Below are 26,860 nucleotides of genomic sequence, written 5' to 3' on the forward strand. Positions count from 1 at the left end.
GGGTGGGGGTCAGAAATCACATCCCACTCTTGGCAGGAGCAGGGCTGCCTTGCGCACAGTTTTCCTGGCTCTGGTCCTTTTTGGCTTTCAGCCACCTTCTTTGTGCTGGGGGTTCTGTTGACTTTCCAATGCTGAGCAAATTTGAATAAAGCCTGGGATTTTAAAGACTTTTAAAGGAAAAGAGATGTGCTCATAGGAGACCAGTGTATATCTCAGCAATCAGTGTGTGTGGACAGAGGACATCACCCCAGGTCCGTACCTCCCCAGGAGTTACTGGTCACTGCTTTCTAACCGTCTGCCGATTGTTCAGCCCTGTAGTCAATCCTTGACCATCTCCACTGGAGAAGCACCCCAGCTCTCCAAGAATTTGCACAATGGAGTCCCCAGTCCGTTAAAACACCTATAGGAGTCTCGTCTTATCCAGAGACAGCAAACTCCACCATCAGCAAAAGGCTCTCCTGTGAAGGCCTACTGTAGTCGCCATCTCTGTAGCCACGGCAGCAATAAAAGCCTGACCTTAGCCTCAAATAACCCCAGACACTTAACAACGTGCTTTGTGTGCACCAGGACTTTCCCAAGCACAACAGCCTTGTGAGCTGAAATATAATCTCGACCCCCATTTTCCAGAAGAGAAAGCTGAGGCGTAAAGGGATGAAATGAGGTCACGTAGCTCACGTGTGGCCGAACCGGGACTGAAACCCAGGCAGCTTGGTTCTCAGCCTCTCAGGCTCCCGCCCCTGCTCCTCAGCCTCCGTATGTGAGCCCCGGCCACCGGCCTGCCACAGCTTTCCTGCAAACGAACCCCGTTGCGGCCCTAATGATGTTCGCCCCCCGAGCCTGGGGCAGGGCGGTGAGGGGCGGGAGCAGAGGCGTCAGAGTTGAAAGATCGGGATTCGACTCCGGTGCTGCCACTTGGAGAGGAAGGGCTCTGATGCTGAGGAGCAGGGCCCCATCCCATCCGGTGCGCTCCACGCCTGCCATCCCCCTGTCCTGTGTCACCCTAGGCTGGTCTCCGTCCCTCGCTGGCGTTCAGCTTCCTTGCATGTAAGTGGAGCAGGCGATCCCAGGGGTTCAGTCCACACAGTGCGTGGAGGGGTCACTACACACATGGAGGTGTGTCCAGGCGCAGGCACTGGAGGGCATGGAGACAGGGAGCACAGACGTTGCCTTTGCTGGGCACTTTTCATTGTGTAAATCCTTTAGGTTCAGCAAGACAGTTATTATCCTGTTTTTTAAAATGGGGGAAATGATGTTTGAACACGGACGGTCCCTCAGATCCGCCGGAGTCACGCAGTGTGAGGCCCCCAGTGGCCCCTGGCCCGGCTCTCCTCCCACCCTGGACATCACCGTGACCAAGAGCTTCGAGGTCCACCCCGAGTTCCTGCTCTTTTATCCACCCCCTGCCTCCCCCATCCTGATACCCAGCAGGCATGGAATCAGTGCTGCTCAGGGACTGGCACCGGCCCCCCTGGCGGCTCCTTTCTTGCCCAAAGCGCAGTGCGGGGCGGTGACTGCTCGGCCGCAGAGCCGCCCTGTGCACCGTGACTCATGACCCATGCATCTGCTGACGCCAGCCAAGCCTCTCGCCTGTCAAGTAGGTACTGGGGAGCCAGAAGCTTGTGGCTGAACAGAAGCTCAGGCTGGCAGCCAAGAGGAGGGACGGTGGGCACAGCCTCCCCCACCGTGGTCCTGCCCAGCAGCCAACACCTGCCCTACATGCAGGCGGCGCTCCACACGGCCTCACTGTTGGGTCAGCTGCTGCCAACACAGCCGAGGGACACAACGGGTGGGTCCAGCGCCTGCAGGAAGTGACTTCAGCTCCCCTAGGTAAGCAGCCCGCACTGGGGCTACCAGAACTGCAGCCCTGAAAACCACCTCTTTACAGAACCCCATGTTATCACACTGACTTCCGCAATCTGGTTCAAGCACTTCCTGTTGTGCACCCTGAGTTAGGGCAGAGGAAGAGGCACTTCCTCGCTGTGGTATAAGAGAGCAGGAGGTTTAGACGTCGCCAGTGTGAGCCCAGCCAGCCCATCTTCCTTGGCAGGGCCTACGCTGATGATCTTCCCTTGCTGGCCACACTCTTCTGTGGCATAACCTCCTCCCAAAGCCACGGTCAGGATAGACAGACACCTCCCTGAGTTCCCGGGAACCAAGACCATGTTGCCCTGTGTAGGACGTCGTCCCCAACATCTACTTGACCTTGCAAGGTTGTGGACCGGGCACAGGACCACCTAGCTAGTCATCCTTTCCAGGTGTCTCTTGCAGCATGTCCACGTCACCAAGTTCTGGTTGATAAGAAGTTAGCAGCAATGACTGTGCCCTTATAAAAGGAAGGCCCGTGCCTTCCCTCCCTGGCTTTCCGTGATTGCAAATGTGAACATTGTGGGGAGTCATCCTCACCCATGTGCACAAGGCATACGACCTTAGGGAAGAGCTGTAGGCAAGAGGAGCCTGGGTCCCCAACACCGTGGAGCCACCGTATCATCCCCGGACTGTTTGCACGGAAACTGCTGCACATGGAGGGGAATAAACTACCGTCTTGCCTAAGCCTGTATTATCTGGGGTCTGATTGCAGCAGCCAAACGTGTGTCCTAAATAACGCAACCCCCGTTGGGCTGTCAGGGCAGTCACACCCTCCCCTCCTCTGAGATCCACCATCCACTCAGCAGGAGGTAGACTGGTGAGATTGTGTCTGCAGGATCATCATGGTGGCCTGTGCATGCCCAGCTCCCCTGGCTGTGGCTCAGTGGACTCAGCATCCCACCCAGGCAGGGCCAATCAGATTCTCTCTCCCCTACAGCTGGAAATGAGATCACTGTTGCTATTCAGCCTGTGCTGATGACACAAACCAAGATGTACAGGGAGGCGCAGAAGTAAGAGGCACAGGGAAGGAAGCGCTGGGGTCCACGTGGGCGTGCTGGTTTCTGCTTCCAAACCCTTGATGGGCTACTTGATCACCCTGCCCATGGTTCCTGGGGGCGGCCCTACCACCTGTAATAAATCCCCCTCCTGGTCTTAGATGCTTCAGGTTCATTTCTGTCTTGGTAACCAGAATTGCCCGAGTGCCCTCTGATCCTTATCAAGATCTATGCGTCCTTATAAACCAAGGGCCCCCATCTCTGCAGCACCCCCACCCCGCCCCACAACAGGAAGCTTTCATCGTTGCGATGATAGAAGCGTCAGAGGTGAAGTAAATGGGTGGAGAGATGGATTCCCTGATTGACTGGTTAGCAGACGAGTCCACACACTGCCCAAGGGATACTAGGAGGCCTTGTGGAATCGCAGAATCGGGGTGAAAGGGACAAAAGGCACCAGGCAAAGTGTGGCCACGGAGCTTTAGTGATGCACCCAAACTCATGCAGCCCAGTGGCAGAGCCTGGGTGGGACCTGGCCCTGGCCCCTCGGATTCCTCCTCATGCCCAATCCCCTGCCCCCCCAGGCTGGCTCGATTTGGGCGCTCTGAGCCACCAGGAATAGCTCCCGCCTGCTGATGAGCAACCCCGCACAACGGCTGTGTCAAACCCTCCGTCTCTGCTGCTCCTAGAAAGACGCAAATGGATCCTTTTCTCTTGTTTCTGGGTCATTCTCTCTACATCTAAATCTCAACATGTATTTTAAAGAGTAAATGACTTTTCTTCCACCAAAGGAGCAACGAGTGTGCCTCCACTCGTGCCAAGCATGGAATGTGGCACTTTCCAAGGTAGTGTCTCATTTAAACCCTATAAGCTTGGTGGGGCGGGGGGGGAGGGGGATAAATTAAGAGTTTGGGATTAACATATACACACTACTATGTATAAAATAAACAACAAGGACCTGCTATCTAGCACAGGGAACTACACTCAGTATCTTATAATAACCTATAAGGGAAAAGAATCTGAAAAAGAATATATACATATAAAATGGAATCACTTTGCTGTATACGTGAGACTAACACAACATTGTAAACTGGCTGTACTTCAACTAAAAATACCCTGCAGGAACCCATCTTCCAGGAGAGGAAAGTGAGGTTGAGGAAGGAGAAGCAACTGGCCCGAGGTGTGCTGGGGAGATGGTGCCAGGGAGGGGATGAGTGGTCTGGCTGGAAAGCCGGGGCTTTGATGCCGGGTCACACTCCTCCTGAAGACCATCCCTTCCAGTCTTTTTGCCTTTGCTTCCCAGCCTTCTCCAGGGGCACCTGCTCAGCAGAGGGCCCCGGGGCAGGTGGGGGAGGGAGGTGTACCCAGGGGAGGCTCGGCAGGGTGGCACTCTTCTCTCGCCACCGTCTTGCCCTCGCCTTTCCTCCTCTGTCCCTGCCCCTGCCCGTGTTACCCGCTTGCCTGTAGCCACCCTCCCTCCTCCATCCCCAGAGGTCCTTTAGTGCCTGGGTCCTGACTGGTCTCTGTCTCCCTCTTATCCTCAACTCCTCCCGAGAGCTGCCTTCTTCCAAGAGGCCCTCGAGTCACTCACTTTTTCCTCAGAGGAGACAGAGGCCTCGGACCTCAGGGCCCAGCCTGCCTGCATGTAGGGCTGAGTTTGCACCCCGAGCTGAGTCTCTCTCTAGCTCAGCTCCCCCAGGGCCTGAGGGCAGGACTGTGTCTTCACACGCCGCGTGGCATGCAGTGTCAGCGCCCTGAGAACGACACACAGCTCTCAGGCAGAGACGAGGAAGCTGCCTGGCTGGGGAGGCTGTGGTCGAGCCTCAGGTCTTGACCTCTCCTGCTCACAGGCTCACGCCCCTGACGTTACCACGGAGGCCAGGCAGGGACCCCAGGGAGGTTCTCTGAAGAATCAGGGGTGAGCAGAGGTGTGAACATGCAAAAGGTGTGCATCCGTGTGTGTGTGTGTGTGTGTGTGTGTGTACGTACATGTGTGGAGGAACTGTGATGACAGAAATAACAATCTAGTTATCTCTCACTTCACTGAGTGGTTCTCAGAGGGGAGATGCAGGCCCCACTAGGAAGGCACATGGGAATCTCAGGGATCAGAATGATACATGGGAACATATTATGTGTATCAAAAGGAGCATGGTTTTTCAAAAGGCCTGACCCTGCCCTTTCAAAAGCTATACCTGTTTCTTGTTCTTTTCTCTACTTGAAGAAACTCTACTTACCCTTCAGAGCCCAGCTCAGCTGGGAAGCCTTCCTCAGCCTGTAGGCTAAATTTATCCCTCTTTCTCAATCCTCCCAAAGCATCAGGTTCATCCCCCAGGACAGCGTGTACCGTGGGTCGTGCCGAGGGCTACACGTGAGACCCAGCCCCTGGGCTGCGTGCTCCTGTGGCACAGGAAGCATACCCCACAAGACTTCCTATACCCGCTTCAGGACCCACAGACAGGCAAGAGCGGGCCCTGCTGACTGGCAGAGAGGTGGTGTGGGTGTAGGAAGCACGGGGAGGGACAGGGCTGAGAAGTGAGGACTGCTCTCTGAGACACGGGGTATCCATCCCAGTGGACCCCATCTGGGGTGAAGGGCTACAGAGAGCTCTTTCGGTGGGCTGGGCTAGAGGTAAACTGGTTAAAAAAAGCTGATGAGAATTCCTGGGGGCAGAGGAGGTCTTAGGAAGGTGAAGGACTGGTTCAAGGAGATTTCTGGGTGTGGAGACCCAGAACCACGCTGCCATCCCGAGTGGCTGCCTGGCCGAGATTGAGGCAAAGTCCTACAGACAGAACAGCTCTGGGAGCAGACCTGGACTTCTACAGGAGTCAGGGCCAGAAGAGGGAAGCAGGAAACAGAAGCAGTGGTGATGACCCAGTCATTGGGGTCAACTGTGTCAGGCTGCATTGAGCAACTGCGTAGTGTACCTGCAAATTACTAAGCTCTCTGGTTTGCGCCTCAAGATGTCTTGCATTCTGCTGATTAATCATGGGTTGTACTGCAGAGGAAAGGAATGTGTGTAGGTTCAAGGGCCTGATCTAGGGAGGACCCGTGTCTGGATCCTTGAGTGGTAGCAGCACAAAGTTTTCAAGGATGGAATGTCAGAAAATCATCCGTGTGCATGCTCTCTTTAGGACAGTGGAAATGTATGCTCTGGTCCCAGGGCAAATGACAACGACAGTGTTACACATTCACCAGGAAACCCACCCTCGCCCCATCTCCAAATAGGAAGGAGGCCAAGGTGCCGAGATCAGGGGCCTCTTGACTATGACATGGGCCTGTCTCCCAACTTCTACAATTAGAAGCAAGACTTCTGCACAGTGTAAGGAAACTGCATGGTGCCCTCCTACCTCATAGCTTTAAGTTTTGTCCCACACAGAACACCCTTCCATACAGCAGCCTCTTCTGTGACCTAATTCTGGAGATAAGAATCCCTAGTTATGCCAATAAAGGATTAAAAAATCCCTGGGCGCTTGCCTTCCGAAATGAATGTGGCAAGTCTCTGGCAATGGCAGTGCTCAAGTGGCATGCATTTCATGAAGAGCATGGTCACCTCTGTGTTGTCCCGTGACCCCTAACCTAGGAAGGTTGTTGTCGTGAAGTCTGGTACACACCTAGATGGCATCAGAAGAAAGATGCTGGGGACACGCTGGTCCCCGGCACACACAGGCTCCCCAGGCTCCTCCCCTTGAAGTCAGAGCCCTGGGTGCGCTGAGAAACCCTGTGTAACACCCGCCCCGCCTCCCGACCCACCGCCCAGCGTCCCTCGGCCTCCAGACCTATCTTCACAACAGCTGCCAAGGCCCGTGCCGCAGCCAAAGCACAGTTCACGTCCCCTTCCCTCCTGAGTGTGTAATGAAGAGGTGTCGGTGACGCTGTCAAGCTCCTCGGGATGAAAAGACCAGTCTGGGGCCTGTGCCTTTTATCTCGGGTCCCTGAGTCTCCAAGGAGGTGACTGCAGGGGGAGGCTCTTGGGATGTCCCTGCCCCCTCCCCGGGTGTCCCCTGCCTGTGCCCTGAGATGTTATGATTTCCTCACCCCAGCTCTCTTTTGAGCTGCAGAGATTGGGCAACTGCCATGGGGCAGTGAGGCCAGGCCCTGCATCCTCGGAACCAGCTTCTGCTGCACAAGTGGATCTGAAGCCACTGCTGTGCAGAGGCCTCGGTCACCACCAAGCCTGGCCTTCCCCGACTCTGGTCACGCCTCTGGGCGTTGTGGGTCAAAGACCCCCCCCCCCCCCCGCCATGTGGAGGCAGTGCTGTGCTCTAGGCAAGAGTGCAGGCTCCGGGTCACCCTCCCTGAGTGTGAACTCTAGCTCTGCCATGGGCTAGCAACCTTGACCTTTACCCCCTGTAAAATGAGGTCGCAAAGAGTTCCTCTCTTACAGAGATGTTGGGAGGATGAAGTGAGATAATTTTAAAGTGTCTAGCCTTGAGTAAGTGCGAGCACAGTGGTTTTCTTCTCTAAGACATTGTTGATTGTAGCTCTGTGGTCACCCTATGGATTCCGGTCAGCAAGTCTTCTTTGGATGACCCAGGCGAGTGGCTTTTCCTGCCTGACCCAGGGCCTTTCCTGCCACAGAGCAGTTGACTTCCTGCCTGTCCTGGGGGACAGTATATAAAGTTGCAGAAGAGCTGCCCCGAGGTCACCGGATTTGCCTCTCCAGACGGGACATGCTGTGGGTATGGAGGTCTTGTGTCACTTTCTTAAGGGTCACCTCATTTTCCTTTGCCCAATTTAGGTGATTATATCGTTTAACCTGGTCACCATTTTCAAAGTGTTCTCCATTCTGGAGAGAAGAATCAGACCCTGCCATGTTCTAGCAGGAGGCTTGGTCCCCGTGGCGCCTGGCCCACGTGAGTCAGAGGACCAGGGGTGGGGGACATGGAGGGAACGCAGCTCGTGCCTCCCTTCTTCCCTCCCTCCCTGCCTTCCTGGGCTGGGGACAGCTTCATGAAGGACCCGGAGCCCGAGGCCGGTGCTCCGTTCCTGGCCAGCTCTGGGCAGAACTGCGGGGTGCAGAAGGGAGCTCTTTTCTCTTTTCCACACCCTTCACCAGCCCAGATCCCCGCCGCCTTCCCACTGTCTCTCTCCCCAACAGGACTGTCAGGAGAAAGAGCAAAGCAGGCTGGAAATGGCCCCGTATTCTCTTCCCTCACAGCCTCCCCGGCTCTCTCTGGCTCCAGCTTGTGGAAAGGGATTGAATGGGAGCCTCCACCTCCCTTTGCAAAACGCCTCCAAGCTCTTGGCTCAAATCCTCTGGAGCCACACTTACATGTGATTTGCATATAATTTATATATTAGTGAGTTTTTTTTCCTTCAAATGCTCCACTGACTTCTCCCGTGGTAAAGTAAGCATCCTTAAAGGGGTGTGTATTTCCCCCTGGCTTCCAGGAACCTATGGTTGCCATTGGGACACCCATTCTCAGCACTGTCGTTATGGTTGGGTGACTTAGGTAAGTCCGACCATTTATCTGGTCTATAAAATGGGACTAATAATTCCTGTCTTCTACATGAGGTTGTCATGCGGATTTTTAAATTGAGTTAGCAGATGTAAAATCATTTCATAAACTGTAAAGAAGAGGTCAACTTTTCAGATGTTATTGTTATTAAAATTATTCGGTGAATAATAGTACTGCAGCAGTGTGAAAGGGGTAAAGCTTTTCCCAAAGGTAACTAGGGGGGAGTGTGAATTATTCATTCATCATCAAACTGAGGAAAGGCCCCTGTGTCCCTCCCCTCCCTCACTAGTTTTCTAGGGTGCCGGATGGTGGCAGACTTATTCTGTCAACAGGCTAGGAACTCCTAGCTGGAAGATGCCAAGGTTCTGCCCTGACTGCAGTGTGGTTGAAAACCCTGGAGAAGTCAGTGTTGGGGTGGGGGTAGCGGTGGGGAGGTATCGAGGCGGCCGTGCTATTTTAGGACTCTAGAACATTACCCCAGCGAGGAATCTAGTGCCCAGTTGTGCCCGCCCCCTCCACCGTACAGATGGAGAAACTGAGGTTCAGGGTGGTGTGTGGCCAGCTCAAGCCTCCCGTGGGCCTCAGTTAGCAGTCTGGGTTGGCCCAGCAAAGGTCCGTGGAACAGCATGATGGCCGAGGGCCCGCTCAGTCACAGTGCCAGAGTGCTGGGCTCTGGGGAGACAAAGGTGTTGGAGCAGGAGCTGAACTGCCTCTTACCCCTAGACGTCACATCTCAGTCTGCAGAGAAGAAGCGGCTCCCAGGGTTGCAAAAGGCAAACACACTTGGTTCACAAGAACCCTTGAGAAGTGACGCAAGTGTAGCTGACCATGCCTTCCTCATCTCTGCCTCTGACCCACTGCCCGGACTCCCGAGCTGCTGGGCTCAGTGCGGAAAAACAGGTCTCACGTCTTCCAGGCTGAGCCCTGGGGGCCCCACAGACAGAAGATCCTCAGAAAGGTCAGGTTTCTTTCTGACAAGGGGCCGAAAACAAATCCCAGCAGGTTCACGAGCCCCATGCGGACGAGGTAGGGAGTGGGGGGCCCGTAGTGTCTTTGGAGGGAACAGTAGCCCAAATGATGTTTCATTCTGGAGGGAGGACATTTGTTCTCAGGACTGTTGGATTTAATTCAGCAAGTTCTTATTTGCGGGTCATGGTTTGTCCAGCCCCGAGCCGGGAGCTTGGGGTTGGGGAGACAGAATATGTCTAAGACTTGGCCCCTGCTTTCAAGGAGCTTGCTGGGGTGTAAGACTCTCACGCATGAGTCAGAAGAGACAAAAGGCAGAAGCTGTGTTTAAGGCCAAAGAGAAAATGCTTCAGAAGGAATGGAAAATCAGTGCGGAATCACATGGCTCTGAAGGGCTTCTTGGGGAAGGGAAGTGTTTACCTGAGCCCATCCCCTTTAGTTAGGTAGGGAAGGGGCATCTTAGGACAGAGAGTGGCCTGAGCAGAGGTGTGAATGAGCAGAGGGGCTGACCCTCTCTAGCCTCCCTGGTGAATTTGAAAGGGTAAGTGCCTCTGCCCTCAAGCATTGAGTATTGTTCCTGGAAGGTGTGACAAAGATGCTACCAGCCTCCTGGAAGAGAGGGGCTTCTGCATTACTGCTAAGCCGGGACTGGGTTTAGAATGATTCCCTGAGCACAGGGGTAGCAAAATAATTTAGTCCTAAAGTGGACCTGAGAATCCTGAGCCCAGCCAGCCTCACATGACATAACATTGCAAAACAGTCAGGAGCTCAGGGTCTGGAGTTAGACTTGTCTTCGAATCCTCTCTCTGAAGCCTTCAGTGACTGTGTGACCTTGTCATTGCCCCTCTAAGCTTCAGGCTCCTCCTCTGTAAAATGAAGATGAGAAAGATAATACTTGTAGGGCTGTTGTGAGACTGAAGGAGCTGGGCCTTCCCACCCCCTTCCCCTTAGCCCACGGTGGCCGTTGTCAGGGCTTTGTGGTCCAGTTTGCCGCCAAGGCCTGGCGTTATTCGGTGGACTCTCTGATTGCTTTCCAGAACCCACAAGCCCTGAGGAGCCATTCTTTCCCTCAGGTGCCCTTCAGAGGTGTCTTAATGTGGGGAGCAGTGTGGGAGGGGGGCTATCCCAGGGCTAATGGGGGACTGGATGCCCTAAGAGCATCCAACAAAGAGCCCAGATAGTTAGAGGACCTAGGTTCTAGAACGAAGTGCTTCATTTTCTAGACCACAGTTTCCTCATCTGTGAAGTGAAGAGCTGAAATTAGACCAGTGATTCCTGCTTCCTGAGATGGGGGAGGGTCCTTAGTTACAGTACGGGTCCTTAAAACCCACTGCACACTGCACATTACTAGACCAGATAACTAAATCACCTCACATGTAGGTGCTGTGCGGTTTTTCAAGCACACAGAGATGCTGCTGTAACTTTAAAAATACATATTAAAAGGATTGTTGAATGCCCTGTAGCTTTCTATCAGCATGTAGCTTTTCCTTCAAGGACACTAAAAGTACAATGACAACTACTTGGAGGAATCCAAGAGAGTTTTTGAAGTGTTCAAGAGGTACATGCTTGAAGAGTTTGGCCACTACGAGGTCAGATGAAGGGTGTGCTCAGCCTTTCCGGGAGTGGCTACTATTCCAGCCTGACAAACGAGGCCCCTCCCCTCCTGACCTCGGTCCCTGTGGACAAGGAGCAGAGACTGGAGTAGGCGGTCCTGTGGTGGTGAGGGCAGGATGGAAGGAAGGGGACAGGTTAGAAGGGTGGTGTTAGTGGAGGAGAGGAGGACAGCTTTTATAAGAAACCCCGGAAAGCCTCAGGATGCTGCCCGTTTGAAGGTCTTTTTTAAAAGGTGACCTGTCACTTCCCTGCATTTGTCATTGTTTCCACTGCACACATGTTTGCAGCACATGGGAAGTGGGAGGAGTTGGAATGTCCTACAAATTCCCCTGACACCCAGTTCCTACCTTTATCCTCTAGAAAAATGCTTGGTGTTGTTTTGTTTAACTTTTCAGGAGGTCACAGACCCATTAAGAATCTGATAAAGGTCCCAGAAAAAAATGCAGCCATGCCTACCCGTACATGGATAATTTTCACACAGTTTCAGCGGGTTCACCACCCCCTGAATTCCCCGTGGACCCCGGGTAAGGAGATCCTGCTCTCACGTGGATTGCTTTCAATAGGTTTACATTTACCTTCTCCTCGTTTCCCACAGATCTAAGCCCTGAAGTCCCACAAGACTTTTAATGGGACCTCGAAGTGTCCCATTTGCCAACCTGTTATTACAGTCTTCTGAGGTTTGGAAGACTCGTCAGACTTGGGCCACGTGCTCTAAGGCGGAGCATCTCTTGCACAGACCTCACCTGGAGGCCGGGCCCTCCAGGCGGCAGGTGTGAGGTGAATGGAGCCAAGAAAGGGGCTTGGGAACAGAATCCGTCCCAGAGGCAGGAGCCACCCGACAGTGCTGTTTTTATATGTTTCTACCCTCAAAACTGTGGGCCTGCAGCCCTGTTGTCCCAGAAACAGAAAGCTGGTCTAATCTCTGAGAAAGATCCCCAGCTCCCACCCACCTCCCCCCACCCCAGGTGCAGCTCCCCTTTCACCTTCAGATCCTGTGTGAAGACACCAGTCCTGGGGCTCATCCTCCTACTGAGACGGCCCGCTCAGCCAGCCTGCTCAGTGCTGGGAGACCCTGAACGAACGAGCCCAAATCCGGGAGGGTCTTTTCCCATCCACCTGAGACATCGCTCTGAATCTAAAGGCCCAGTGGTCATTTTTCAACCTGGGCCCGAGCTCAGTTGGCCCAAGAGCATGCATCCTTAGACTTAATTCACATCCATCATGTGCCCTGGGATGAGTGAGGGGGCAGTAGGTCTGGAGGGGCTCAGGGGAAAACCAACTGGTCCACCAGGGAGAGTCTGGGCTCCTGGGCTTGGCGAGGGTGCCACAGTTCACACTGGGAAGGGAGGTGCATTCCCCAAATACCAGGATGTTGGGCGATATTGTGAAGAATGAAATTCAATTCTATTATAGCCCTTCCTCTCCCCCACCCTGAACTCTAGTCCCATCCTTTTCCTCCACAATGTGCTGTGCAAATGATGCATTGTTCTCCACAGTCTCACCCTGCTGGGCTCAATTCTATCCCAGCTTTCTAGGACCCTAAATGTATACTTGTCTAGATACCTTTGCAAGTTGTGTAATGGTAGGAGCGCCTTGAAGGCAGATTGGCAGGGGAGAGCCCTACACATGCAAATTGGCCCACTGAATTATTTTATTCTTTGATTGAATTAATTTATCCAATGAGTGTTTATGGAGAGCTAATCAGGTTAGGATGCTAGGATATGGAGGAACAGAAAGATATACTAGGATATGGGAAACTAGAAGAACAGAGGAGATTTGGATTCTGCTTTCAAAGAACTAGCTCTCTCAAGGAAGGGAGGGAATACGGGGATATGTGTATAAAAACAGATGATTGAACCTGGTGTACCCCCCCCCAAAAAAAAATTAAATTAAAAAAAATAAAAAATAAAAAAAAGAACTAGCTCTCTACTGGAGGAAATCAGATGCATAACATGGTTTTAAAATATTATATATATACTCTAGCTTGGTAACTGTCTGTCATAGAGCAAGTGACATTTCAGCTGGACCTTAAAGGGTGGGTAAGAGTTGGAGAGACCAAGTTGATGAAAGGATTCTAGGTGGAAGGAGTGGCCTGAATGCGATCAGAAGCAGTTGCAGTGGCTGCACACGGAAGAGCAAACCATTTTATTTGGCAAGAACACAGGGGAGGGCGCAGCAAGGGGGCCAGAGAGCCAGGATGGACCTGGCCCTGGGGACACTGAATGTCAGGCTTAAGAGTAGTTTGGGGTTTTCAGGGGGATCACTGAAGCGCTCTTAGGAGTCCATGATGATCATAGCTGTATCTTAGAAGGATTCATTTGGGAGTTCTGTGGAGGCGAGCTTGGTGAAAAAGTTAAAAAAAAAAAAAAGAGAGAGAGAAAAGGAAGGGTCATCTAGAGGAGACTTCTACAGGAACCTCTTCCACCAAGATGCTCTGGGTAGCTAAGCCGAAGGTGACTTTGACCTCTGTTTTCATTGGTGCTCAGTCTGAACCTCTCAAGAGGACAGCAGACTCCGAGGTCCAACAGACCTAGGCTTGAATCATAGCTCTGCTACAAATTAACTTTTCAGAGCTTTACCCACCATGTGTGGAGTGGGGATAATTATTTCCAGATTTGTTATAAAGATTAAATGAGATAAACTCTATTAAAGCATTTATTAGCACAGGGGCAAAGGACGAGCGATTGATAAATGGTTGCTAAGATAATCATTATGACAGAACCCACGCTGCAGGTGTGTGTGTTCAGCACTAGAACCATCTCCTGTATTACACTGTAAGCTGCTGGAGGGCAGGAAGCCAGGTCTTGTATGTGTCCTCCGTGCTTGTCTGGCTTCTGATACTAAGTAGGCAATCAATGAGTATGAAAGAAATAGATGACATGACAGGTGAGTAACTAGAGTGGGAGCAAGATTTTCATTCAACTTCAGAGAATCTGTTCCTTGAATGAGGATGGGTATTTTCTTGCCTGAGTGCCCTCTGTTTTCAGACGTACAATCCCTCTAACTTGGCAGATGTGGTGAGAAATCCCTGGAGGATGGTAGATCTGGGGTGAGTCTGTTCTCAAGGTGGGACATTCCCAGTTTCAGGCGTTGTTTGGGTCTCTCTGGTCCTGGTAAGTGTCAACCTGAAGTTACTACTGCTTCTGGGCCTGCTCCAGTGGGCCTACATCACATAAAGCCCTCCTAAGGCCTAGCTGGATGCCTCCGTGGTCTGGGCCGAGGGCAAGAACTGGGTTAGCAGGGATGCAGTGTGAGCTAAGAGTCAGTACAGAGTGGTGTTTGGGCCCTGGCCTCCTGGACTCCTTTCCCAACTAAGGACCCGTGGACGGTCCCTTGCCTCTGTGCTGCTCGGCCCATTAGCCAAGGTCTCCCTGGACACTGAGTGCTTAGGACCTGTGCACGCCTCTGCCTGCAGAGATGGCCATGCACCGAGGGCTGCAGGGGCATGAAGAGGGGTGAGACAAGGCACCTGCCTCCGCGGGTTTCACTCTTGTTGAACAGAGAAGGTGAAACCCAGGAAAAATACGGCACAGCGGTCAAGAGCATAACCACAGAGTCAGGCTGCCTGGTTCACACGCCGGCTCTCCAGCGGGCTGATGCTGGGCCACTGCCTAACTGCCCTGCATCTTAGTTTCCTTATCTGTAAAGAGGGACTGATAGCACTTTCCTTACAGGAGGACCATCACAGGTCAGACAGTCCATGTAAAGCCCCTAGAGCAGGACCAGCACACGGCGAGTACCCCTCAATTGTTTATGATTACTGTTACCGCATTAAATAATAACATCAGACCTGAGAAGCAGCATACGGCAGGAGGGTTTCCCAGGCCATCCCTTTAGAGTATAAGCTTTTTTTCTTTCTTTTTCTTTTTTTTTGGCTGCACCACGTGGCCTGTGGGATCCAATTCCCCGACCAGGGATAGAACCCAGGCCAGGGCAGAGAGAGGATTGAGTCCTAACCACTGGACCACCAGGGAATTCCCTAGAGTCTAAGCTTCTTGATAGAAGATGACCCTGTCCTTTCCTTTTAGAGATTCCCGCAACACATACCCCCAGGGCCTTGCAGTCACACGGGGGCTCGAATATTGGGGGAAATATAATTGTGTATTTCTAATTTCCAAATGAATGGAACAGGTAACTAGGAAACCTAGGACAGTGAGACTAGTGGTGTGAGCTGTGCAGGCAGGGAGGGCTTCCTGGAGGAGGTGAGACTGACATGGACTTGACAGATTTAGGTAGGATTTGGATGGACAAAGCAAAGCAAGGAGAACTCCGATTATAAAAGCCCAGAGTGTACTGGGGGTTCAGCAGAGGCAGGGGGAGACTTGGGGGACACAGCTGTGGCCCTCCACACACACACTGAAGATGGCACCAGTGAGCCCGAGCCTGGGCTCTGAATGTGGGGCCAGGCTGGGAGGCAGAGCCAGAATCTCTGGGGCAGATTTCAGGCCCAGTGACAGGAGCCCATCAGCTGCTCGATAGGCCCTGGCCAGAATCCTGGTCAGTTGGCAAGGTCGAGTTTTGTGTGTCCTCCGGCTCGTCTTTCACACCCTGTGCCAGGAAGGAGGGCACCTTGTGTGAGGAGTGGCCACAGGGACAGCCAATCACTGGGGCAGGGCTGTGGCCCCCACATCAAGGCATGTCAGAGGCCCTCGGACCCCTCCACAGCTTGCTCCAACCCCGGGCTGAGCTGGTGTTCTGCTCAGGATGGAGAAGTGACCCCAGGTCCAAGCCTCTGAGAGGTCTTTGTGTCAAGGCCCTTTCCACGAGCGAAAGTGGGGGGCGGGTTTTCCCCTTGTTGCATATTCTCTGGGTGTCTCTCTGGGAGTCTCGTGCCCTCCCAGAGAGTGGGAGCCGGGCCCTTCCTTTCCTCTGCGCCTCCTCCTGGCGTCACCACACACAGTGGACGCGCTTGCTGTCCACAGGGCAGAAGGACCAGCACAACAGTTAATAGCACTTCTTTAGTTTACAGACAAGGAAAAAGAACATGTCATCAAGGTGATGCTTATGTGCTTGCTATAGGCCAGTGCCTGTCCTACACACTTTAATCCTCGCGATGATCCTGTAAGGTAGGTGCCGTTGGTGAGGAACTTGCCCAGGTTTGCACAACTAGTAAGCAGGTCACACAGCTAGTAAGCAAGTCACACAACCAGCAACGTGGGGTTTGAACCCAAGCTGTCCGGCTCCACTGGCTGCTGTGCTAGCTGGGTGGGGGCAGCACAGGTCTGAACAGGGGGCAGTAGCCTGTCTTCCTGGTCCATCCACGCAGTGAACTGAGACTCACTGACCATCTAGGCGATGGACGGGCCCCCTCCACCCCCTCAGCGAAATTGGACCAAGCTCCTCCCAGGCTCCTTCCTCGGGAGACTCAGTGCACCGGAGTCTCCTGCCTGTGAGGCTTTAAAGAAAATGGTAAACACCTGAAAATAGAGTTTTAAAGGAAAGTGACTCTCCAGTCATAATTATAGCCATAGCGGCCCACTGCCCTCTACAAGCAGGAAAGCCGTTTCTAAATATAGCGGGAGGCTGACCCTTCCCTTCGTGGGCGTCCTCACTGAGGGGCTGTGCACCTGGGCTGCCGGCCCCCTTCGGATGGACCCCAGCTCAGCCTCTTCCTGTCCCGGGTAGGCAGCAGCCGAGCTGCCCACCCACGTGAGGGTGGGAGAAGGAGTGGGTCGGCTTTATGCCTGAAAACATTTAGAAGTGCCTTCAGCTGTTGAGTGAGGAAGGGGTTAAGCCTGGGATATGGAGGAGGAGGAGGAGGAGAAGGAGAGGCAAGTGCGAAGCGCTCGTGGGGAGGACTGGCCATAGCTCCCACCCCAGGCTTGGGACCCAGGCCTTGTAGCTCAGCTTCTGGTTCTAACCCAGTGCCAGGCCCTGGAGCACTGTTGTACTCAGCCTAGCAATTTGGCGACAGCCATGGGCATGTATAGAACAGAACAGGATGCTCTCGGGACAGAGCTTCTAAAAGAAACCCCAAACGGAAGGCGGGCCCCCCCGCCCCCACTGGACAGTCTCTAATGACCCTTGGGGAATGTTCTGGACACGCGTGGGCATCTGCAAATTTACTTACCTGCGAGCTTCCTCTACTGCCTGACCCCTGGGAGCAGAAGTGGGAGGTGTAAAGTCTCCTCATATCGTGTGTGCTGTTTTTTAGTCATTCTGATTCACAGCCCCTTTTCATGCTCCTCATCCCATTTTCAGTTAGGGGGAAAGGAGGTGAAAAAAGTAACGCCAAAGCACAAAGCTTTCTAGGACATTTTGTCTGAAACTCCTGGAAGGTTGGAATTAGGTATGAATAGGGTAGAACTCCAGATTTCTGTAACATCCCTTGGGGGCCTGAGCTTACTGTATGCCCTTTAAAATTAAAGGAGATTTTTCACTACATCAAAATCGTACCAGAAAGACATGCATATATGAAGGTAACTGCATTGTGAGGAAGCCCGTAATATTCGGTAAGGATGCTCAAGTTCGGGAAAGTTCAGCTGAAATAGTAATTTGTGGGTGAAATATTAGCCAGGAGTTGGCTGCAGAATCACCCACAGACTGAAGGGAGGTTGGGGGTGAGGGGGAGGATGAAGTTTGTACCAGGCTCAGGATATGGAAAAGGATTCAGTAAAGCTAGGAGTTGAGTGTGTTCAGGATTTAAAGTCCTAACCAGTCCCAGGGTGTCTGAGGCATGACTGGTAAATAGAATCAGAGATTCCATTCAGCAGAAGCAGACAGGAAAACAAATCTCTTTTCTTTGTTTGTTCTGGTTGAAAACCAAACACGGTAGCCATCTGAAGAGATGCCAGAGTCGGGAATGTTCAGGCAGGGAAGGGAGGGTAAAGAGGCAGCCAGCCTCTGACCACAGCCTGATGGTCCTCCCCATGCCATCACCCAGCACTGCGCTCCGGAATGTTCACCGGTGTCCTTGCATCTCCCTATTTCTAGCCCACAGGACACTTCCTGCTTAGCTTCTCTTCCTATGACCCCCAGAATGTCACCTGGTAAGGCTCAACATTCCTGTCTGGGACTAAGTGGCTTGAACCCCTTGTAGTTTTTCAGCTGTTGTGGGAAAGCATTGAGTGAAGAAGTACCAGGTCCTGATGAGGCTCAGCATCTCGGGAAGGAAGGTGGCAGGAGGAGGGGAGAAATGGGGAGGAGGCTCTAAAGGTCAGCTGCAATGTCCCCCAGTTTTCCTGCACCTTCTCAACACAGACAAATTCCAGCTCACCCACTAAGAGCTTTAGAAAACTTGACCTTTTGTAAAAATGAAGAAACTAAAATTACAGCCCTGCCTGTAGCTTGGAAGCTTTGGAAACATGGCACCATGATGAGGCAATCTGGGGAGGGTGCCAAAGCAAAACAGAACCGACAGTGGAAATTTTATGCCCATTAACACAAAAGGTTAGTGGGCTGGGTTGAATGTGGGCAAGATCTCATAAGATCTTAGATCCAGTGCATTTTCTAACAGCAGATTCCAGTAAGAAGGGTTGTGTATACACCTCAATCTGGACTTGGGGCAGAGATCTACTACTTTTCTTCCAGGGAAGCCCTATGAGAAATGAATCAATTCTTCTTCAATAATCTATCCCACATCCCCTTCTGGACCAACCTACCTAAAATAGGGCCCCACTCCTCCATTCAAAAAATTAATCACACCATTTAAGAGCTTTTAAGGGTAACCTACTGTCTAATCAATCAAATGCACATTCCTTTGCCAGGTTATTTAAAATCCTACATAATTTAGCTGCACCCCACCCATCCACTCGTGCTCTCCCACACACACCCGCTAATCTAATCAGGCTGCCCTTCTCACTGTCCCCAGAGAGCTCACTCATTCCTGCCTTTACGTCTCAATACCCTGTATTCTTGACTTTCAGCCCTGAATCTTAATATACTCTTCCTCTTTACCAATTTCCCGAAGACCCCACCTTTGGAGATTTTGCCAACTATTTCAATTTTCATCTCTCCCATCTCCAAGTAGTCATCAAGTCACACACATATATATACACTTTGCCTCTCCAACTACACTGTAGGCTACCATGTATATGAATTTATGTTACAGTGTCCCGCATAACGTGTACTCAGTAAATAACTGCTGATTAATTGCAGTCCTCCTGTGAATTAAAGGCTAAACCCACATATGACACCAATCTCATTCCCATTGTGTGGAATTTCAAAACAACATGACTTGAAGCATATTTGGGTCCTCTAAGTTTGGTAACAGGGAAAAAAAATGTAGAGAATGTTTTTGCCTCAGACAGTAAGTGGATGGATTCAGATAGAATAAACAGCTCGCTCAACACTGACAATTTGAATGCTTCTCTGAAAATGGCACCTTGAGAACACTGCACTCATTCTGGTACTCAGATCCAGGGCCTCATAATATTACATTTCTTTCCTCCTCATTCTCCTTCTCTTTGAGGGAGTGGATACAAGTATTAGGAGGAGGTTGGAAGAAACCATATACGTCTTAAAATGGAACAGAACAGGCATACAGACCAATGGAGTAGAGAGCCCAGAAATAATGGATTTTTGACAAAGGTGCCAAGACCACTCAATAGGGAAAGGGCAGTCTTTTTAGCAAACTGGAAAAACTGGATATTCCCACATGCAAAAGAATGAAGCTGGACCCTTACCTTACGCCATATACAAAACTTAACTCAGAATGGATCAAAGACTAAACTTAAGAGCTAAAATTATAGAACTCTTAGAAGAAAACATAGAGGAAAATCTTCATGACATTGGATGTGGCAATGATTTCTAAGATATGACACGGAAAGCACAATCAAAAGAAAAATAGGTAATTTTGACTTCATCAAAATGAAAAACTTTGTGCACTAAAGAACACTATGAAGAGAGTGGAAAGACAACCCACAGAACAAGAGGAAAATATTCGCAAATTATATATCTGATAAGGGATTGACACCTAGAGTATGAAAAGAACTCCTATAACTGAAAGAAAAACAAACAACCGGATTAAAAAATGGACAAATGACTTGAATAGACATTTCTCCAAAGAAGATATATAAATGGCCAATAAGCACATAAAAAGACACTCAACATTATTAGCCATTAAGGAGATGCAAATCAAAACCACAAGGAGTTACCACCTCATACCATTAGGATGACTATTATAAAAAATAAATTACAAAAAAGAAAGGTTGGCAAGGATGTGGAGAAATTGGAGAATCAGAAGCTGGTGAGAATGTAAAATGATGCAGCCGCTGTGGAAAACAGTCAGGCAGTTCCTCAAAAAGAAAAACAGTCACCATATGATCCAGGAATTCCACTCCCAGGTATTTACCCCAAAGGAGTGAAAGCAGGGACTCAAACAGATACCTGTACCCCAGTGTTCATAGCAACAATATTCACAATAGCCAAAAGCTGGAGATGACCCAAGTTGTCTGTCAACAGATGAATGGATAAACAAAATGTGGTACATACACTCAATGGAATATTATTCAGCCTTAAAAAGGAAGGAAATTCTGACCCATGCTACTACAGGGATGAACCTTGAAAACATTGTGCCAAGTGAAACATCGTATCAAAGGGACAAATATCGTGTGATTTTACTTATGTGAGGTACCTAGAATAGGCAAATTCTTAGAGATGGAAGATAACAGAATAACACTTGCCAGGAGCTGGGGGTACAGGATATGGGGAGTTAGTGTTTAATGGCATGGGATTTCTGTTTGAAATGATGAAAACATCCTGGAAATAAATAGTGGTGATGGTTGCAACATATTATGAATGTACTTAATGCTACTGAATTGACACAAACATGGTTAAGGTGGTAAATTTTGTGGTACAGATGTTTCACCACCATAATTTTAAGAAAAAAAAAATAGGACCTAACTTCAATCATGAGGAAAGAATCAGACAAGTCCAAGTTGTGGGTCATTCTCCAGAATGACTGACCTACACTCTTCAAAAATGTCAAGACGATGAAAGGGAAAAAATGGGGGAGTAGGGTCCTGTTACAGATTAAAAGAGACTTCAGAAACAGGGCACTCGAATGCAATGACTAATCCTCGAGTATATTTTAATTTAAAAAAAATGGAGAAAAGCTATAAAGGACATTGTCTGGATAATTGGGAAAAGTGAATATAAACTGTATATCAGTGTTAAATTTCTTCAGAGTGAACAAGATATTGGGGCTATGTAGAAGACTACTTTAAGAAGATTTGTACTGAAGTAGTTAGGGATGGTATTTGCAACTTACTTCCAAATGAGGGGGGAAATGTGTATCTAGAGAAAGAGATAAAGTAAAAATGACAGCATTTGATGAATGTAGGTGAAGAGTTTAAAGATATTCATCGCACAAGCTTTTCTACTTTTCTGTAACAGAAAATTAAAAGTTAGAGGAAAAAGTAGGACAGTCATTCAGGTGACCGGGGAAACAATGACTTCCTGTGACCCTGTGAGCAGAACGTGATCTGTTTGCTACACTGGATCATCCTGTCCTACTGAACTCACCCCCCAGAGGAGCTGACTTGGATTCTTTGGGAGGTGAGAACAGATGCTCCTGTCAAGGGCAACTTGGCGGGGCCTCCACTCCCTTCCAGGGTTGCTTCTCTGCTCAACCACAGCAGCACGTCCATGCCACTCACTTTGACCACTTGAGGATCTACTGTGTTGTGTTCCTCTGTGTATCAAGGTGTTAAGCCCCCAAGGCAGGACCATAACCCTTTTTCTCTTTTCTATAACGCTCCCTCCCCAAACACCCCTAACCCTGTGCTTTGTACAGAGCTAAATCCATAGTAAGTGCCTAGTAAATATTTTTCTGTTCATTGCCTGTTGACTTTGTCAATACAGAGGCATGTGTGGAAGCATAAGTGGTCAAGGATGAGGTTGAAAGATTTACCCCCACTAAGGTGTTAAAATGTGGCTGGATAGGGCCTTGCAGAGGGAATGTCAAGTGTGGGCTTTGACACCACCTAATTCTCCGAGGCAGCCAAGTGTGATTGATTTAGGTAGTGACTTGTGCTCAGGGGTGGGGTAAAAGAAAGCCTTGGCAAAAGCTTGTGAATATCTATGTACAGAAGGTCCCCAGCCGGGCCGGTGGGGCACCTTCTCTCACGACCTAGTAAATTCTTCCCAAGGAAGCAGGGCCAGAGGACTGAGGACCTCAAAAAGGGAGCTCTCATTCTGGCTCCTGGAACAGAGGTGCTGTGCCTGGAGGGGTCTGCACCACCTGGGATTCAGGGAGAGCCTCAAGAGCCCCCATCAGAAGGTGGAGGGGAGAACAACACCCCCCCCCTCCCGCCCCCACAGCGTGTTAGCAGGAAGAGGCTGCCCAGGTCTCACCAGCTGCAGGAGACACCAGGCCTGCAGCATTCCACCTCTAGCCGGGACACCAGTGTTGCTGTGTTGCACTGTTGTTAAGAAAGTGCAGGCTTCAAAAACAGAAATATAGATCGATGGAACAGGATAAAAAGCCCAGAGATAAACTACGGTCAATTAATCTATGACAAAGGAGGCAAGGATACACGATGGAGAAAAGGCAGCCTCTTCAATAAGTGGTGCTGGGAAAATTGGCCAGCTACATGTAAAAGAATGAAATTAGAACACTCCCTAACACCATACACAAAAATAAACTCAAAATGGATTAAAGACCTACATGTAAGGCCAGACACTATAAAACTCCTAGAGGAAAACATAGGAAGAACACTCTTCAGCATAAATAACAGCAAGATCTTTTTTGATCCACCCCCTAGAGTAATGGAGATAAAAACAAAAATAAATAAGTGGGACCTAATGAAACTTCAAAGCTTCTGCACAGCAAAGGAAACTATAAGTAAGACTAAAAGACAACCCTCAGAATGGGAGAAAATATTTGCAAACGAATCAACAGACAAAGCACTAATCTCCAAAATATATAAACAGTTCATCCAGCTCAATATCAAAAAAACAAACAACCCAATCAAAAAATGGGCAGAAGACCTAAATAGGCATTTCTCCAAAGAAGACATACGGATGGCCAAGAGGCACATGAAAAGCTGCTCAACATCACTAATTATTAGAGAAATGCAAATCTAAACTACAATGAGGTATCACCTCACACCGGTTAGAATGGGCATCATCAGAAAATCTACAAACAATAAATGCTGGAGAGGGTGTGGCGAAAAGGGAACTCTCTTGCACTGTTGGTGGGAATGTAAATTGATACAGCCACCATGGAGAACAGTATGGAGGTTCCGTGCCAAACTAAAAACAGAACTACCATATGACCCAGCAATCCCACTGCTGGGCATATACCCAGAGAACACCATAATTCAAAAAGGCACATGCATTCCAACGTTCATTGCAGCACTATTTACAATAGCCAGGTCATGGAAGCAACCTAAATGTTCATCAACAGATGAATGGATAAAAAAGATGTGGTACCTATATACAATGGAATATTACTCAGCTGTAAAAAGCAATGAAACTGGGACATCTGTAGAGACATGGATGGACCTAGAGACTGTCATACAGAGTGAAGTGAGTCAGAAAGAGAAAAACATTGTAAATTAACACATATATGTGGAATATGGAAAAATGGTACACATCAACCAGCTTGCAAGGCGGAAATAGAGACACAGATGTAGAGAACAAACATATGGACACCAAGTGGGGAAAGTGGGGAGGGTGGGGGGGGATGAATTGGGAGATTGGGATACCAAATAGTACAGTCTAAGTATATGCAGTTTATTGTATGTCAACTGTATCTCAATAAAAGTTCTTAAAAAAAAAAAAAAGAAAGTACAGGCTTGTCCTTCCTGTCTTGAGTCATTTTTTAATGAGCCTCAGAGAACTAATGGGTAAATTTCCTCTCTATCCCAGCCAGGGCTTCCAGGAGGCAGGCCCTCAGCTCCATTGTTACAAACAATCTGTTGCTATTCCTATTAAATCACTAGCATGGACACTTTGTTTTAAATTCAATTTAATGTTTTATTACATACTGTCTTGTACTGGTCTCTGATTATTTCATCTAAGTCCTGAGTTCCCCAACAAAAGTATAAGCTTCTTGGGGAACGTGTTCTATGCTGCTTGGTCACCTATGCTTCCTCTCACATCCTGTATGGACACAGTAAACATTAGGTATACAATTGATATATAGGAACAGGTAATAATCTATTGAATATCCATATTATGTAATACTGTGCAGCACTTAAAAAGAACAAGGTGGAGCTACATATTCTGACATGGAAAGATTTCCAATTCATATTATTGTGTCAAAAAAGCATACTCAAGGGGCTTCCCTGGTGGTACAGTGGTTAAGACTCCACGCTCCCAATGCAGGGGGGCACAGGTTCAATCCCTAGTTAGGGAACTAAATCACACATGCTGCAACTAAGACCTGGCGCAACCAAATTAATTTTTTAAAAAAAGCATAGGACTTCCCTGGTGGTGCAGTGGTTAGGAATCCACCTGCCAACGTGGGGGACGAGGGTTCGAGCCTTGGTCCAGGAAGATCCCACATGCTGCGGAGCAACTAGTCCTGTGCACCGCAACTACTGAGCCCACATTTCCACAACTACTGAAGTCCACGTGCCTGGAGCCTGTGCTCCGCAATAAAAGAAGCCACTGCAATGAGAAGCCCGAGCATCACAACAGAGTAGCCCCTGTTCACCACAACTAGAGGAAGCCCGCGTGCAGCAACGAAGACCCAACACAGCCAATAAATAAATACATTTTTTTTAAAAAAAGCATAATCAGGCATAGTATGAAATCCTTTATGTACAAAGGACTAATAGAAGAAATAAGGCCTTGGTCCAAATATCTGTTTATTTCTTTTCTCATATATACCCCCGTCATAGACATTGTTATAACTAGTGTAGAACTTAGTAATTTCCTGTATTTTCCTTTTCAAAAGAAATTGTTTACAATGTTAAATAATATGTGTAAAGCAGTTAGCACAGACTTGCCACAATAACAGTCACACTCATAGAGCACTTATATGGGTGCAGGGATTGTTCTTGGTGCTTTACATGAATTAATTCATTTCACCCTTATAATAGTCCTATAAGAAACTGAGGCACAGAGAGGTTAAGTAATTTGCCTTAGGTTAGACAGCACAGCAAGGACATGGAAGACCCAGGCTTCAAGCCCAAGCAGTCTGTCTCCAGAGCCTGTTTTCTTAACTACTGTGCTGAAGGTGTTAAAAAGTGTGCCCCCCTCCAGCTCTTCTCTTTCTCTTCTTCGTAGGCCTCAGTGACGGCACTCAGAACATTGTGTCACCATTAACTGAAAAGAAAAAAGAATCCTGTGTCCCACCCTAACCTATGCCTTTCTCTGTGGATTTGAAGATTTGAGCTCCTATAAGGGGCTACTGATGCCTTCTGGAAACTATGTGTGGGTTGTTACTGAGAGGTCAAGACCATTTGCCGTGATTGTGTTTAGTCACGTGATATACATAGATTCCCGAGCAAGTGCCTCCTGAAGTTGTGCTGTGGATCCTATTGAGTAGAACCTCTACTTAGCAGACAAGGCTGATGGTTATGGGTGTAATGAACCTTACCTGATGGAAGGTAGGGGTAGACCTGATAATTTTTTGAGGATCGTAGGTAGGTAGGCGTAAGGTTCTTGGCTCCTCCAAGCTCTGAGGTGTGACAACCAACATTACCTGAAAGTGAATCAGGAGGCTCTGCCCCAGGCCCAGGCCCTCAGTATTCTGTTGGGGACTGCACTGTGTTTCGTGCCATTTCAGGTTAAACTAGCACATCTCAGATTTGCCAGACCTAGCATCACAACAACACGTACCCCCAGCTCACACGTGGAACATTTCCTCTCTGGTAGCCAAGTGCATTTGGAACTGGCAGGGATGATCTCATAAAGAAGGGAAGCTGAGCAGTTAGTCAGATGATTAACACATTGCTGAGATGGAGGAGGTGAGTATCACTTAATGAATATCTGGGTGCTGCAGAATCAGGAGTTTCCAAATTGGGGGCAGCTTTGGAACCATCGTATCCAAAGTCCTTATTTTACAAATGTGGAAACTAAAGCTTTAAAAAAGGTTAACTATCAGGGCTTCCCACCTGATAAAGTGTAGTTTTTTTAAATACAGTATACCTGGAGCCATGGCACTGTGGGCTGCTCAGACCTCCCCCTCCCTGGCTCCAGGGCCTTCAACTACAGTCATCAATTCATCTCAGGTGCCTGGTAACTTCTGTTCCTCCTCTGCTTTTAACCATATTTGTAATTTTTTATTGTTCTGTTCATATTGTATTTACTCATATGTAAAAGCCCTCCATGGCTCCAGTGATGCAGAGATCTCCCACTGTCAGTACCAGATGAATGGAGGGCTGTAGGCTGGAGATGGGGTAAGAAGTGACCTTCGTAAGTTGTCTGCATCCCCTTTGTCGAGGGATCTTTTTTTTTTTTTTTTGTATTTATTAATTTTTTTTTTTAATTTATTTATTTATTTATTTTTTGGGGGGGTACACCAGGTTCAATCATCCTGTCGAGGGATCTTAAGGTATGGGTTCTCCAGGTGGTTTTCAGCCTTTTCTCTTGTATAGTTATGTTTACAAGGTGGATTTACTTGGCTGTTTGGTTGTACTATTTTTAAATAATAAAGACCAGCCATGGCCTTACAGATTTCTCTTCTCTTTTTTAATCTATATTTTCTAATTTTTTCTATAATGGTCATGTATTAATTCTGTAATAAAAACAATTAAAAATCAGAACAAACAAAAACCCTGTCTTCCATGTGTACCATGTGTCTGATTTTCAAAGCTGCCACTTACCCTTTCTCGCACAGTCCTGCCCTCTCACTGAGGCTTTTTCTGGGGATGTGAGCTGTGTCTATCCTGTGGGGACAAGTTGGAGAGGACCTGGGAGACCTGTCCTTCTCAAGCTCTCTACGCACTGGAGGGTGATCGCCCGGAAGCGCCCTGTGTCTTACTTTCCCCTTCTCTGGGTTCCGGACATTTACGCCTGATTTGCAGATGAGTTCCAACTGGAGAGGCTTTGGACAAATGCGGTGCCTTG

This window comes from Hippopotamus amphibius, chromosome 12 (assembly GCF_030028045.1).
Source record: "Hippopotamus amphibius kiboko isolate mHipAmp2 chromosome 12, mHipAmp2.hap2, whole genome shotgun sequence".
Lineage (NCBI taxonomy): Eukaryota > Metazoa > Chordata > Mammalia > Artiodactyla > Hippopotamidae > Hippopotamus > Hippopotamus amphibius.